Source organism: Nematolebias whitei, chromosome 20 (genome assembly GCF_014905685.2).
Source record: "Nematolebias whitei isolate Nwh7 chromosome 20, NemWhi1, whole genome shotgun sequence".
Lineage (NCBI taxonomy): Eukaryota > Metazoa > Chordata > Actinopteri > Cyprinodontiformes > Rivulidae > Nematolebias > Nematolebias whitei.
Genome location: NC_056517.1, coordinates 14,135,887 through 14,140,886, shown reverse-complemented (window position 1 = coordinate 14,140,886; position 5,000 = coordinate 14,135,887). Strand labels below are relative to the sequence as shown.

The 5,000-nt window shown below is 38.8% G+C and overlaps 1 protein-coding gene across 1 annotated transcript in view; it reads right to left on the bottom strand.

The window, feature by feature from the left end:
• LOC119426845 (partitioning defective 3 homolog) overlaps positions 1–5,000 on the bottom strand; it is a gene marked incomplete in the record, with an annotated part of 408,661 nt that overhangs the window by 114,735 nt on the left and 288,926 nt on the right.

Sequence of the window (5,000 nt, the reverse complement as noted above, 5' to 3'; positions counted from 1 at the left end):
AAGTAGCGTTATTTGAAGGAATTGCTGCCCTCCATACCAAAGTTTTGAATAAATATCACATGATATTTCCATGCACAAAATACATCTTGTGGAAATGACTCTAAGCTATGATCACACCATATTTGAAATCAACATCTCTAAAATTGACAGTTACTGCCATATTTGTGTATGCTAAAATCGATTAGCTGTGCTGGCCATTTTTATATGCATTGATTCCAAAAGTTATTGAGTTGTACACCCAACAATGATTGTCAGAGATACTGCACATCTAAATACTTCAAGCATTTCCAGGAAGACATAAAAATAATCAAATCCATCCATCCATCCATCCATCCATCCATCCATCCATCCATCCATCCAGCTATTATCTTCCGCTTATTCCGAAGTCGGGTCGCGGGGGCAGTAGCTTGAGCAGGGAGGTCCAGACATCTCTTTCCACAGCCACCTCTTCCAGTTCTTTTGGGAGTACTCCAAGGCATTTCCAGGCCAACCATGAAACGTAGTCTCTCCAGTGTGCTCTGGGTCTTCCCTGGGGTCTCCTCCCAGTCGGACATTCCCGAAGCACCTCCATAGGAGGCGTCTAGGAAGCATCCTTACCAGATGACTGAACCACCTCAACTGAAGCCTCTCGATGTGGAGGAGCAGCAGTTCTACTCTGAGTCTCTCCAGGATAACTGAACTTCTCACCCTATCTCTAAGAGTCCAGCTCCTCTGCAGAGGAAACTCATTTGAACCACCTGTATCCACAATCGCATTCTTTCGGTCACTACACAGAGTGTATGTGGTAGGGTAATGACAGTGTGAGCTGGAGGGGCGTGATTGGGAAAACAAAACATGTCTACCCAAAGAAACAGACAATTACACAATCACAGCTTTTAAGGAAGCCGACAAAAAAAGAAAAAGAAAAAAGTTTCAAGATTATCCATTTTCTTTTTTGCAACGTTTAACAATGGTTGGAAGTCCAACTACCATCTGTGGTTGATATTGTCGCTGATTAAAATATGTTTAATCTTTGCTATGATAAATCACTTTGGGAAGGAACAATGAAATAAAATACAACACAAATAAATGTGAGTTGTAAACCAAGGTCAGTTGTGAAAGGCAGCAAGCAAGTGGAGCAGGTCTAAAAGAACAAAAAAAACAATTGTCTTTTGCACGTCACCACATAGCACCTAACAATGGAAATAAAGAAATTGGATTGTCAGTCACTGAACACTATAATAAAGCATGTGTGCTTTCTTATGGTCCAACATGGCTTGAAGGGGCCAGAGGAAACAAAGCAGACATGACTGTAAAACTCTGCTGAACATGTGGACTCTGACACTGAGGCAGCTTTGATAGTCATCGCGGTTTGAATCACAAAGCGACAGCCAACTTCTCTCCACAAACGTTTACAACTTATAAGGTCATAAAATGCAGAGAAAGTCAAATACTAGAAAGGCAGCAGTATATCAATGAGCACATATGGGTTCCCTTAATCTCACTTGTTGACCATGGAGAACCCAGAATATGAGACACTGTAAAGCCACTAGATGTGATGAGTACATGGGACCAGCTGAAGACTGAAGATCCAGCTGGCTTCAGTTGTAAAGAGTTAGTAAAGCTGAGACATGTCTGTGTTTGGAAGCAGAAAACTGGACAGAACTGATCTGCTTTGTAAAAAGGAAACAATCCCAGACAAGTAAAAACGTATCAGTTTACTTTGTATATGATTTGAATTCCATGCTAATTACTGATGCATTGAACTTTAACAACAACGTTGGAGCTAAAAATATGACGAAGCAGTTAATTGAAAAAAATTTTTTTGAAATTTGTTTGAAAGACTACACAAAAGATGGATGCAGTGGGGGCCGAGATGGTGTAGAGGCAGGGCAGCCGGCCTGGGACCCAAAAGTCCCAGGTTCGATCCCCAGTCACTGCACATCACGTGGTGTCTTTGGGCAGCACACCTCATCCCCAAAATGCCTCCCGGGCGCTTTCAATAGCTGCCCACTGCACCACCTGGTGGTGGATGGGTTAAATGCAGAGACTAATTTCGCCATTGTATGGAAACATACAGTGCTGACATTGTGATGACATTATTATTATTATTATAAAGAAAAAAATCCAAACGTTGAAGTACTGCAAGATCTACACTTTAGGCCCTATTTACATGGACACGATGGGGGGGAAACGTAAGTTTTTTTCGTATGTTGATTAGAGGAAAAGATTTGCGTTGACACGGTTGAATTTTGGGTTTACATGCATCCAGAGGATTCCCCCTCCGCCCTACCGAATCCGCTGGAGTCACCATGCCGGATCATTAGATGGCGCTGTGAATTTTGTACCTTCACCTAATGCGCATGCGTGCTGCCTCGGCACGCTGTTTTCCTCTGGGCTAAAAGCTCAGCTAACAACAATGTTCTTAATAATGTTTGCTTGTGTTTACTTCGGTTACAAAACAACCAACTGAGTTTTTATTTTTTCCTGAAAGAAGAAGAAGCTGTCCTTCCACCAGGCGGACCGGTTCTGAACGAGGCTCGGCCCAGGTGAACTGCAGGAGGACGTTGAAGAGTGAGATGTTGGATGAACTATTTATTTAAAATTCTCCTCAGTTCTTTTATTCAATCCATTCAATGTTTTAAGCTGCATTAATCAAAGGAGTGACAGCCAGAACGAGCCAGATGAACAACATGGGACATCCAGGATGAAAACAGAGCAAAGTCCAGTTAATTAATGTAGTTTACAGTTAACTTGTTTTTAATAGTGTGTTCAGTTTAATTATCAGTGTTTCTGTGACATACAGTTTGTGATGTTGAATAAATAAATAAAATAAAAATTAAACCTGATGTCTTCATTTTCAACTTTCATAACATGCAATATGTTTAGCATAATTTTAATCACATAATTTGAATTACATAATGTCCAGATAGCTTCATTATATATCTCAAACTTAAGATAAAAACTGTTTATTATTATTAAACTTGTTATTTAGCACATAGTATGTTCTAGTGCAGCGCGACGTATGTGCGTGCCTCGTTCTTTAAACAGCCATGTTAGAACTGGATCCAACTGGTGTCTCTTCCAACACAGATGTCGGTCACAGCACCTGGAATCTGACGTAGATTAACTACGAGATTAAAAATATATTCCATCAGTCGTAGTCTAGAAAACACTGTGTCGGCTGCCATGTTGATAGAAATATAGCGTTGGTCTGCACATGCGTGTGCACATGTGGTTTAACACAAAGCCTCAGCGGGAGATGTTTACATTATCAGTGGGGGGTCAGCGAAAAACCTCCACTCTGGAAGGTGGGTTGAAAAACCTCCGGATTCAAAGAGGGGGGCCACTGGTGTTGTGTAAATGATCAGCAGAACCGCAGAAAGAAAGCTGTGGATGCACTCAAAATATGCGCCGTGTAAATGGCCCCTTAGATTGTTTTACAGCAAAACTTTTTTGTTTTTGGTTTATACAATTTTTTCCCAAATATATTTAACAAAAATAAAAGGTAACACTTTCAATTTTGCTCCCATTTATCATGAGCTAAACTCTAAGATCTAAAACCTTTTTTAATACACACAACAGGGTTAAAAAGTACCCCTCTGTGGTTAAGATTTTGGAGTGCAGGTCTGACAATAAGGGGGTCCGCAGTAGGATTTATGCCTGTTCATTTCATACCACAAGACCAGTTTGGACTCCCTTAAACTGAAATGGGAAACAGACCTGGAGGAATCCATATCAAACTCATTATGGCAAAAGATCATTAAGAACATTTACTCATCCTCAATCTGCCTGAGACACGCTGTAATTCAGTTCAAGGTGGTGCACCATCTGCATTGGTCCAAAGATAAACTGTCCAAGATCAAAGCTGACCTGGACCCTGCATGTAATTATTGTAAACAAAATCCAGCTATGCTGTTACACACTCCACTTAACACTGGACTTGTCCAAAGCTGTGTACCTATTGGCAATCTATTTTTTATACTTTCTCTGGGATATGTGGAAAAACTGTACACCCATCACCATTTATCTCACTGTTTGGGGTTGCCCCATGGATACATCCTTCAGCAAGTATGAGAGGAATATGATTGCTTTTGGCTCTCTTCTAGCTAGGAGACTTGTTTTATACAGATGGAAGGATCTGTATCCCCCGGCAAATGAACACTGGATAAATAAGTCATGTATCATGTTCATCTGGAAAAGATTATATATACTTTGAAAGGTTCTGTTGAGAGTTTTTGGGCCACTTGGCAATCATTTATGTCTTATGTTGACAACATGTCAATGCCTGTCTAAAATGTTCATGTCTGTGTGGCCGATCCATTGTGGGAGGGGATTTTGTTGCATGATTTTTTTTGTGTGTGTGTGTGTGTATATGTGTTCTGGAGAAAAAAAAGCAATAAAAAAACTTTGATTAAATCAATAGGGTTAAATAATGGGAGCAAAAACTCAATGCTTATATTTTTGTTCAGTGTAATTTTAACAGAAATGCTGCAAAATGCAGGCTGAACCACTAGGTGTTGAGCATATTACAGTAATAATATACTTGTAATAATGGTATACTGGTAAATAAAAATCGCTTTGTATACATAAAGATTTAGTAAAACAACTGATGCTTACATTTTGATACAATTTACAGCTTTATCTCACTTATTAACATATTCAGACTTTAATGACAAGAATCAGGAAAGCAAGACAAACAGATAAACTTAAAGCTGAACTTAAATTATCCAAACTCAAAAATGTTAAAACATTTATCATATCATTTTTTTTTATTCTTATTTGTGATCTTTAGACCACAAATAAACATTAAAAAAAAATAAAAAAAACGGATGCATCTGAAGCTTCTACTTTTAATATGTGGGGCACATATGCTCTCAGCAACCATTCTTATATGATTACTCAATTTTAGTGAAAGATCTAATACAGGGCTAATCAACTGGTGGCATGTGGGCCTAATATGTATACATATATATGTATATATGTATATATATATATATATATATATATATATATATATA